General features: G+C 39.1%; 1 protein-coding gene across 3 annotated transcripts in view; it reads left to right on the top strand.

Moving 5' to 3' along the window:
- The first annotated feature begins 4,447 nt into the window (after nt 1-4,447).
- Nucleotides 4,448-12,125, top strand: part of LOC113420441 (spermatogenesis-associated protein 7-like) — a 48,879-nt gene continuing 41,201 nt past the window's right edge. For 2 of the 3 annotated variants that reach the window (XM_087952441.1, XM_087952429.1), the window contains exon 1: nt 4,448-4,536. The gene's annotated coding sequence lies outside the window, so the exon portion shown is untranslated. Of the gene's footprint in view, nt 4,684-12,125 lie in introns of all 3 variants that reach the window. The other variant, XM_087952437.1, reaches the window with a different exon arrangement.

Raw genomic sequence — 12,125 nt, 5'->3', positions numbered from 1 at the left:
TCATGCATTAAACTGTCATATAAATACTGTGCAAAATAAAATAAAGCTGTTTGAACCAGAAGCAGCCAACTTTAGGGGGCTAGTAGATATATATATGAAATTTGAGATCATGTTGTATATTATCATAAATTGATGCTTGCCAATTGACAAAATGGCTGCTACAGCGAGTATGCCCAATGACAAAATACACATTTACCAGAGGACAAAATGCCAACTTTGCTGGGCCCTCAGGCTGATCACACTTTACATCTGTTTACTTTCTGGACAGGCATCACAGCTATAAACACTGCATGAGCTAGTAAAGGTAACACATCTAACTGTAAAATTCTGGACAATGTCTAGGAGACAGTGAAGAGTTAGTGTTGTGGTCATCTGGATTTCTGCAACCTCATCCATGATACCTCAATTTTTACTCTCCCAACTTCAGATGCCTCTGTGCCTATCATTTAATTATTTTAAATAAATCTTGGCCACCCCAAATTTCCCATTAAATTCAGATGAGACAGGAAGTCTGGCAACAACAAGAGGTTATACCTTGTATCACCTTACTGCTTCTTCTGCTAACTAAAGGGAATTACTAATTGCAATTCTTATTTTAAAACTTTTGTCTCCTGAGGAGGGAAGAAATTATCTGATTATTGACTCTCATGAATGTGCTATGTCATCAAAGCACAGGTCAACAAGCACAGTAACCAAAACAAATAAATATAAGCTGTGTTCAAAGTTATGGCTTGGTATTCTTGTTAAAAGCATTCTTTAGTGTTGAACATGTTTGTGCTTTTTTTAAAATGGGGGGAGGGAACACTTATTAATTTGCTTTTATTTATGAGTTATTCCATGGAGAATTTGCATTAGCTTGTGTCCCACAGTTTGGTTATGTTTATATAGTCAGAGCACTTCACAGGACATTCCCTAAAGCCACATTTTACTATGTTTTGCTAAATCTCTCATTTTTGGCAGCTGACTAAAAAAATCTTTCTGTCATCCATATACCACTCTGAAACTACACAGAAAGTTAATAGTTAAAGTCTGTATCTTTTGCCCAATAAATAGGATGGTTGCCTAGGAATCAAATACAGTATATCAGGAATACAAAATAAGACCTTCCGTGTCTCCTTCTGCAGCAGCTCCAAGTTTTTCCATTATTACCAGGTGAAAATGAGAGGGTAGCAGAGGTGGGATTCAATTTTTTTAACAACCAGTTCTGTGGGTGTGGCTTGGTGGTCATGTGACTGGCTGGACGTGGTCAACTCAATATCACTCCCATTGAGGCATGCATCTCCTTGCCTGGCCTCTCGTGACTATGGGGATGCTGCAACAGTTGTAAGTATGAAAAATAGTCATAAGTCACTTTTTTTCAGTGCCATTGTAACTTTGAATGGTCACTCCACACAAACAAAGTACCAACAAAGGAGGGGGAAAAAACTCCAAGACGTTCCTGAGACAGGAAGTCTAGTCCTGCCAAGAATGTAATAAGGGTTAACGGAGAGGCAGTTTCTGTAAGCAACACCAGAATGTTTCCTTCCTGCCTTCCTTATAGGATTAGGCCAGTAATTTCTTCTAACAACTGGTTCTCCAAACTGCTTAGAATGTTAACAACCGGTTCTAGAAAATAGGTGGAGAACCGGTAGAATCCCACGCCTGGAGGATAGTAATGTCATCACAAGATATGTTCTCAAAGCTCACAAATCAATGAGAATGACTAAGATTCAGTAAACAATATGGAGTGAAATTTAGTCCAATTTCCAAAATATGTTCTTATTCATGGCTATAAATCAATATTTTAATTCTAAGAATGCTTTTCTCCTGGGCTCATCAATATTAAAATTAAGCTTACCAGATCCACACTGTCAAAGTTTTTGTGTTGTTTTTACTTTTGAGCTAATATTGGTAACAACCACTAGTTGGCAACAAACAGTTGGGCATTCTGTGTTTCTTTCCTGCCATCTAGTGGTTTTCTGGATTTCTGCAGAAAAAGGTAACTCTAACTTAAAAATTAACTAGATTTTTCCAATAAGTAAGGTTTAAAAAAACAATAAAGGATAGTACGAGATATAAAAAGGGAGAGGGGAGAGAAGGAAAAGAGAAGAATGCCCCTATAAGGATGTGTCCCATCCTTGTCACAACAAATATAAACCTCCAATAGTTAACAAAGATAAAACTCTTGATCTCATAACCCATCTGTTTGTATGTATGAAATAAGTTACTTCTTCCCTTATCCAATTGTCAGCAAAACGTTGAAATGGATCTCTAAAATATTACAATTAATAAATGAATATTAAAAACTCAGCTTTCCACTTCTAGCTATAGGAATGTATTTAGATATATCCCTATAGCTAAATTTATCCCTATAGTTAAAAGTTGAGAAGTGGAAAGTTGAGTTTTTAAGATAGATAGATAGACAAATAGATAGATAGATAGATAGATAGATAGATAGATAGATAGATAGATAGATAGACAGACAGACAGACAGACACAGACAGACACATCTATCTATCTATCTATCTATCTATCTATCTATCTATCTATCTATCCATCCATCCATCCATCCATCCATCCATCCATCCACACGCATACACACTTCTTGAACAGAGTTTCTAATGAGGTGGGGAAGATAACTTATTAAATATGGAAAACCCTAAATTAATGCAAATTTTGTACACTTTGCTACAACCTTCCCTCTCCAGGGCGGAAGGTGAATAATGGCATCCAAAGCATATAAAAACTCTGACAACAATCTGCCCAAAAAGACCTCTGAAAGAAAGACTTTCACTACAGAATGAAGATGCATAGAAGGTTGAAACAAATTAAGTTTGTATTCACAATTTACTCTCTTCCCTCATCACTACTTAGGAGCACGACATCGGTTCTCACATATATTTTCTATTAGCACTTGAGTGATTGTGATGTTATAGATTTCAAATCAAATAGAGAGATGGTGATACACTACTAGCAGGTGTGCACATTTCATCTTGCAAGGCACATTAATAGCATATTCAGAAGGCCTTGTGTTTTCTTCAAGATTTGAAAAGCAGTACAAAGGATGATTGATTTCTTTGCAACTTGCTGCAGTGAGGCATACTTTTCTAACCTTTGTGTGAAGCTGAGAACTTGGGGACTAATTTGTTTTTAAAAAGCATTTCTCGAAATAGAGATAATTAGGGAAGCTTTTAAAACTCTCCAATAAACATGACTACTTTGAAATAAGAATGCATTATTTATGAAGAGCTCAGTGGGATTACTAAAATCACTTAGTTGGAAGAAAATGTTCCCTAAATCAGAGCAGATAGTGCAGAAGTGCAGCAGAAGCTAGACAGGGGCGCCATTTCTATCTTCTTGCCTCCAACCTGTGTTTCTATTAGCACATAAACTAAGTCTTACATTTTGCCTTAGGTTCCAAAATAGCTATAGCCAGCACTGTTTCCCAGCATAAAAATGTAAGGAAAAATAAAGGGCAGGTATTGAAAGCGAAGGTTTCGGTTGGGCTGCTATACAGCAAATTATTTCCTACTGACACTTGAGCTACTCTGTACCTAAAAAGTGAACAGCATACAAACCAACCATAGGACCTTGTCTACTTTCCATCTACTCAGTCCTTTTCACTTAAAATGGGTGCGTGTGTGTGACGCTGAAATTGAAAGCCAACCCCACAATCTCCCCAAAGTAAATCCTTGCTAGAACCATATTCCCTTCCTCAGGGCTCATTCATCCGCCCACTACAGGTAGTCCTCGACTTACAACAGTTCACTTAGTGACCAAAATTACCATAGCACTGAAAAAATGACATGACCGTTGCTGCAGCTCCATGTTCACATGCTTTACCTCTGGATGCTTGACAATTGACTCCCATTTATGACCTTGCAGCATTTGGGGGGGGTTGTCATGTGATTCCCCCTTTTGCAACCTTCTGAAAAGCAAAGTCAAGGGGAGAGAGGAACAGATTCCCTTAACAACCACCTTGCTAATTTAACAACTTGCAGTGATTCACTTAACAAATGTGGCAAGAAAAGTGGTAAAGTGAGGCAAAACTCCCTTAACAAATTTCTCACCTAGCAACCTAAATGTTGGGCTCAGTTGTGGTCGTAGGTAAAGTACTCTTTTGCTGAGGGGGCCTCCTTCTAAAACAAATGTAGGGCTGTAACCCTGCTCAGGTAGCCCAGGACCCTTGATTGATATGAGCCCCGGGGCTGGTCTCTTGCCTGCCTGCTGTCTTATAATACTTCCTTTTTTTTTTTCCTTTCAATGCCCCCTCTCGTGCTCGAGCGATACCCACAACATCTCCAACTCGCCCCTCTCAGCTTTGCCACCGAGGCCGGCCTGCCCCCGGGTTGACCCCACCACAGGCGGTTTCCAAGCAATTTATTTGCCCTGCCCGGGTGACCGCTTTATGGTTCCTGTTGTTATGGGAATAATCGCGCCGCAGCGCGGACCAACGCCTCCCTTATACCCTTTGCAGACTTCCTGAGAAAACACCGAGCGCCCCTCGCCTTCGCCGGCGCAGCCTGAGAACTTCTCCCGCGTCAGGAGCCGCCGAAGGTAAAAGCGTCCTCTTGTCTGTTCTTCCAGGCCGTCTTTTTGGTTGGAAGTGGCCGGTTCGTTCAGTAAGAAAATCGCGGGGCTGAAAGAGATCCGACTCGTGAAAGCAACGCTTCTTTTACTCTCCTCTCCGTTGTAGTCCCTGCGGTGAGTCACGGAGAAGGCACGATTGTTGAGGGAAAAAACGAGAAAAACTTTCCTTTCTTCATATATACTGACATTTCCGCCCCCAACTCAATCTTGTCTTAAAGCAGGGGTCCCCAAACTTGGCAACTTTAAGACTTATGGACTGCAACTCCCAGAATTCTCCAGCCAGCGTAACACCTGCAAGAAAACAAGCATGCTCAGAGAGCACCAAGGACCCCTCTGAGCTACAAATATTCTCCTTTATTAATTCTTGTCCTGTCCTGTAGTTTGCCAAGTACAGTCCCTCCTTGGAAAACTTTGCATAAACCTCCTTAGACATCTCCATCTGTGAAATATTGACTCTAAGGAGCTTGTAACATCTCAGCTGATAGTGCATTTAAAAACCCCAAGAGGAATGAGCAACAAAAATGCCCAAAGGGCTTCTGTGTGATTATACAAGCATCCTAACTTAAGGCTATAATTTGTCATTCGAATAGAGACTTTCTTACTCTTAAGGCTGACTTTCTGTTTAACCTTGCTGGTTAACTGTTATCAGCTTGCACCTGGATTTCCCCGCATAAAACACAGAGGTCGATATATTTTATTCCAATATATTTTGGAATAAAATATATTCTATTCTGTTTTTGTTATCAGATCCTCTTTAATACATGGGAAATTATTCCAGGTACCACAATCTTATTTTAAACAGTTGAAGAGTGTAATCCTATGAACTAATTCAACAATCTTTTCATGACCCAAATACCCATGCACCACAGAGTGTCAAATTTTGTTGTGGGCACCATATATAATATTTAACAGGTAAAACAGAAAATTTTATCTGTTGTTAGCCGATGGCATATTAAACTGTGGCTAATGTAGAACAAATCAAGCCAACCAGTCAGTCTTATGGTGCACAATAGATGCAGCGAGATCATGTACATGCCATATATCCATTGGTTATTTTTTAATTAAATTATGTGCTTTCAACAATTTGTAGCTTTTAGAGTTTATACATAATGTTAGGGGCATATGTTATTTTGCTGTTTTTGCAAATTAAAGAACAGAATGTTTCCCCAGCAATAGAAAATTTCCTTGATTCCCCTCAAATCAACTACACTAAAACAGTTTTACCTTTCTCGATGATTGCTGGTGTGTAACAGGATAATTATTGTCAGACAGAATAGCATAATAGCTTATGAAATTATTATACTATATCGCTGGTCCCAGCTCATAATGCTAATTGGCATGTTGGAAGAGCAAAAAGTCCATCTGTTTGGAAGCAGTGACATCATCTGGGCCGCCTTTTATGCTCCATTACATCACATTAAACCATAAACATTAAGACCTGGTCCCAGAGTTATTTTCTCTTTCCCATCCCTTTCTGCTCTTTTGATTTTTATTGTGTTTTTCTTCTTAAAACTAAACCTAGGGACAGGGTCAGTATTGCATTTATTATTCTGAAATTTCCTCTTGAAATCTTTCAGGCTGAAGACCAGACACTGCACATACTTTAACGAATCAATCTAATTAGTTGGCTACTGTTGAAATGTCTGACTGATTAATATTCCTTTGAACTGAAACATTTGCATGAGAGAATGGCTTGAAATGTCATACTTAATAATAATAAGCATGAAGCCAGCCATTCTGGTGTGTACATTGGGCTTCATATAGCTTAGCATTACATGTGAATTGGTTGCAATGGCTTGTTCAACAAACAGTAATTAAACTATACCAGATATGTTATCTCAATCTGAATAAAGGGAGGGAGGGGAGGAAATGATAGCCTCATAAATGGCTCACGGTTAAATTTCTTAATTTGTATTATCTGGTAGATAACTATGAAGTTAGATCATACACACAATTATTATCTAAAAGAATAATCTTCATTGAAATAATCTGACTCCTTAACTTCTGGTTTAGAGAAAACAAAATATATGGCTTTGTTCCATGTAGTGATCCTTTATTCAGTACTCCAAGATGGCTTTTAATAATCATGAAAAAATTTAAAAATGATGAGATGGACAGAAAATATGGATAGCAAAGAGTGAAGTTCAGATGATTTTTCTTTTCCTATCACAGCAATATAGACTTTCTCGGGACATGGAACTGCAATCAGAATAAACATTTTTAAGATCTAAATCATCCTATCCATTTGTTTAACTGTACAATTTAATTGGGGGGTTAGTGAAGCCACGGCAGTTGCTATTGATTTTCTGTCCTATAGTGGTAGCACAATAGCTACATGGCTGTTATTAACTCCTGTTCTATTTTAAGCTACAATAAATCCATTCATTGCATTTGGTTTAATCAATTCAACTCAGTTGACCAATAAATGTTTAGAACTTTTAAAAAAGCAATACCTTCAACAAGCAGTCATGCTTGAGTCACAAATGAGGTTTGATTTAGAATAAATGGAGATCTTTTCAGAAATGGAACAGATAATTGAAGGGAAAACATTGTTTGAAGCAGCAGTATTTTCATTGTTAGTTTCCAGAAAGGTCAAGAAACAGCAATAATACTTGGCATGTGAAATCTAGATGTACTGGATGCTTTCATAAAACTAATTCTGTTGGCAGATTAATACCTTAAGCAATATCTAAAAAACAAAGAATTTATTTTAATTAGAGCTCTTCTTTTGAAGAGATTCATAGACAACCCAGAGTTGAAATGTATTCCCTTTAACTTAAATTTCAAGGAACTGGTGATCAAATTTGAGGATGAAGGACAACATTCACCTATCTTTCCCATTATTTTGCTGTCTTATATTTTTCTGAGTTCTGCTTGAGGAAGCCTCTGGGGGTTCTTTTTGTGATACCTTCAACTATGGTATCCTTCTGGACTATTTGCATAGGCTGGAAACTGGAAGCATTGATTTGCAATGGTTAAACTTTTACATGAAATTGCAGGGAGAAGTTATCTATCAGTTAAGAGTATGGCATCTCCAGCATGTTGATGATATTTAAGTGTATATTGTCAAATTAAGCCTGCCAAAGTCTTGTCCTGATGCCTGAAGGTTCTTTGGCTTCACAATTATTGCTGCATGCATGGGTGAAAGTCATAGCCAGGAGGGCCCCATCTGGAACAGAAGGATCTTGCTACAGTGATTCACACCATTATTACTGCTGGATATAATACTGTGTTACAAAGGGCTGTCCTTGAAATGTACTGAGAAACAACAATAGGTTCAAAATCCAGTGACCTACTTCTCCAGTGACTTCTTTTCTAGTGCTCAGTGCCATGACTATATTACATCTGTATTATCTTCCTTGTATTTCTTATTAGTAAGCTTCCTAGTGCAATTCAGAATGCTGAAAGAGTATGTCCCCATCATAATCTATCTTCATAGGCTTTGTAGGAGAGGCTTTTGTGATCACGAAAATAAAATCCTGAAATCTGACTGTCTGCATTATCTTCAATGAGACCCACTGCACAGCAAAATGTTTGAGAGGCAAAGCGCCTATGACAGAAGCAATCATTTTGCCTGGTTCTGTCTCTATGGGGAAGCTAAACGACGATGGATAGGCTATCTACTGTCTATCAGCCTACCTATGTTTGGATGTTACAGGAGGAAATGATAAGTGTCTATATTTGACTAGTGTATATAAAAAAGTTATAAAATGTAGATCACTATGTAGAGATAAGGGAAAGATAGAGTTAGAAGTGACACCCACCTGGAAAAACAACACGTCCCTGGTGGTTAGGAAGGCTCAACAGAGACTTCATTTCCTTAGAGTCCTGCAGAAAAATCAGGTGGAACAACGGCTGATGACCTCTTTCTGTCGGTCTACTATAGAAAGTATAGGTACATTGGTTCAACAGCTACGGACAGGAAGGCACTACAGAGAATGATCAATTCAACACAAGAAACCATTGGTTGCCCCCTAACAACACTTTTGTTAACACTATTGTTTCTCTTATTCTTTTATTTTTCTTATATGTACCCATTTCATGTATTCACAACTATGTATACACTTATACTTATTATCTTGTAAACAATTGGCAAATCAAATAAATAAAAATAAATAAATAAACACTGGACGATATCGCCAGGTCTCGTTGTTTCAGCAGAGTAAGAAAGATACTTAGGGACGATTCACATCCTGTGTCTTTACCATGTCTTTACCATGGGGCAGAAGACACAGAAGCATAGCCAGCCAAACAGGTTTAAAAACAGCTTTTATCCATGGGCTGTCAGACTCCTAAATACAACTACAATCACTCCATGCTTACATGGAAACATCTGACTGGTTTCTCCCTAATTACTTGTATAATGACCACTTTCTATATTAGTCATGTTGTATTATACTTTTGTTATGGATAGCACCATCAGAAGCAAAAATCAATTTCGTTGTATATATGTACAATAACAGTTAAGGTTATTATTATCACAACCCCACTTTATTGCAAAGACAAAGAAGCACAGGGTAATGTCTGAAACATATACCTTGTATTCAGAACATCAAGGTTCTGTTTCTTGACATCTTTACATAAAGGATTTGTAGGAAACAGACGTGGGAAAGGCAAAACTGATCAGGAGGACAAGCAACTTCTAAATGCTTTGGGCTGCAGATCCTATGACTTCTTGGCATTGATATACTGGCTAGGGATTGTAGGAATTGAAGTTCAAAATAATTAGCTGATAGATTGCTTACTTTTAAATGAAACAACATTGGATTTGATGGACAGTTAGAGCAGCAGAATCACTTCTAATATAGCCATTCAACCAAAGCATAGAAATTATAGGCTGTTGGATTCAAGTGTTTGTATGCCTGTAATACCGTATTTATCGGCGTATAACACGCACAGGCGTATAACACGCATCTTCATTTTAAGAGGAAATTTCAGGAAAAAAATTAAATTTCTAAATAAAAACTTTGAAGCAAAATAAGGGTAGCTCAGAACTTTTTTTTATTAATATTATTACCACTTATAAGGTAAATCAGTGGTCCCCAACCTTTTTGTACCAGGGACCGGTTTCAAGCAGAAAATTTTTGCAAGGGGGGAGAAGAGAAGGAGGCTTCGCTCTCTCGCTGCTCCACCATCCAAGGAAGAAACTGCTTCAAAGAAGCGGAGCTTTTCCTGTCGCCGCAGCTATTCCGAGCGCCCGTTCACCCCCACTCCCACCCGCGCGCAGCGCTTCAATCCACAGTGTCCCATTCTGCCTGCCTGCCTGCCTGCCTTAGTTTCTGGTTGTTTGGGAGCAGCCGGCTGAGAATAATAACTATTCGCCTCTTTTACTCAGCCGAAGCTGTTCCGATTCAACCATTACGAAGGCAGGCAGGCACAAGCAGGCACACTGCGGGCGGGCGAGCGGGCGGACGGGTGGGGGTGGGGAGAAGCAGGCGCTTCAGGGAGCTGCGGCGACAGGAAGCCCGCTGCTGAAGCAGTTTCTTCCTGTGCTGGTGGAGGAGCGAGAGGCGACTGAGACTGACCCAGAGAGAAGGACAGGCTTCGGTTGCTTCCTCCCTCCCCTTCTTTCATTTGTGTCCTTGATCCCGATCCCAGCAGCATTCACGAAGGCTTCTTAACATTATATCGGCGTATAACACGCATACATCATTTGCCCCTATTTTCAGGGAAAAAGTGCGTGTTATACTTCGCGATCTGATATATTATATGGCCGTGGTGGCCAACCTATAGCACGTGTGCTGGAAGTGGCATGCAGAGCCATTACTGCCGGCACATGAACCCTCACCCAGAGAAGGTCTACTGCACATGCGCGCATGCCGCCTACCCACCAGCTGATTGTCTGGTATCTGGCGCGCATGCACGGGGGTGAGGTGGCATGCGGGAGATGCGCATGCATGTACAGAAGCACACGGAGCACAGGTTGCATGTGTATGCGCAGGAGGCGTGGCCCCCCCACATGCATTGCCTTCTGGGTGATGTCACATGAGCGCGTGCATGTGAGCATGCGTGCAGTTATCAGCACAGGAGCCCAAAAAGGTTAGCCCCCATAGTTATATGGTTATATATAACACATGTGGCATATGGGTCCACAATCCAGTTGTAGGGTGTCAGTGAGAAATATTAAAAAAAAACCTTAAAACCTAAATCATTTCTGTCCTAAATTAATCTTTGCCAACTACTGTGGCAATCTTCCACTGAAGTTAAACGAGCTTGGCTAAATATTGTTTTACACAATATTTGGCTGCCATGCAAAATTTAGTCATAAATTTAGGCATCCTTCCTTCCTCTCAGTGTGACTCTTCATTTCATTGTTGGTGACTGACTGGACAAGTGCCTGCAGTAATTTTTTTGATAAGGTTTCAAAAATGCTTTGTTATAGGATTGAGAGAGAATTACTAGCTCAAGGTAGCCCAGATGGCTTTGTCTCTAACATAGGACTGGAACTCACAGTCCCCAGGTTTTTAGTCTGATGCCTTAACTACTACACTAAACTTTCTCTAATTCATATCTCCCTATAAAGGGAGAAATATACTTTCTAGTGAGTTCTACATTTTTTTCAAAAACTAAAAGAAAACAGAGCACTTGCGTGACACAAGCCTCAATGGCATATCCTAGTCATATCAATTATCATAAGTTGTGTTAGAAGGGAGCCCAAAGCTGGTCAAAAAGGTCTTTCTCATTTCCTTGCTAATGACTTCTTATATATATGGTTTGTTTTGATCAGAAGTCAGCTATCCATATCCCATGTGGAATTGAACATTTACTTAAATTGAAATCAGAGAGGCTAAAATATTTTTATTTGTGGTGGAAATGTTAGAAATTTGACAGTTGGGGCCCAAGATCTGTCCCATGGTTCTTTTTATTTTATTTTAAAATCATTTGCTTTGCTATTAATGTTTAGAACAGGGGTATCCAACTTTGGCAACTTTAAGACTTCTGGATTTCAACTTCAGAATTCCCAAGCCTGCATGGTTGCCTAAAAAATTATGGGAATTGAAGTCCACAAGTCTTAAAGTTGCCACATTTGGATACCCCTGGTTTAGAACAAGGCAATTCTTTATATGGATGCTTATGTTAATTTGATATCATAGTTATACTTCATCACTCTCACATCTAAGCACAAAATATACCATGTATTCTATCATTTTCCGTTAGTGCTGCTGAATTTTTTCACTTGAAGTGTTGCATTATTTATGGCTATTAGAGTCCCATTCCAAGATAGCATGTTCCCATTTCAGTGCAAGAATGATAGCTTACCAGCCCCAAACTGAATTGTTTCATTTAAACAAATCTAAAAAAGGGAGATGGTTTGTTTAACAAGTCTACTTATACTGAGAAGCAAAGTACTGTAGGCAGGTTGCTATCCATCACTTTTCCTCAGGTAGACAGGTAGAGAAACTTCCAAAGAAAGCACTGAATATGTCACCCACAGTTCTTGTTTTCTAAGAATGCCTCTGGAGGATATCAGGCTTAGAAATAGTCTTGTGAATAAATATAGGAAAATAGTTTGCAGCATGCAAGGTTCTGTTGTTGTTTTTAAAATCAAACAATCT

The sequence above is a fragment of the Notechis scutatus genome, chromosome 1 (genome assembly GCF_049901735.1).
Source record: "Notechis scutatus isolate UNSWTSFEM ecotype Mainland chromosome 1, rNotScu1.2, whole genome shotgun sequence".
Lineage (NCBI taxonomy): Eukaryota > Metazoa > Chordata > Lepidosauria > Squamata > Elapidae > Notechis > Notechis scutatus.
This window is presented reverse-complemented; position numbering and strand designations above follow the sequence as displayed.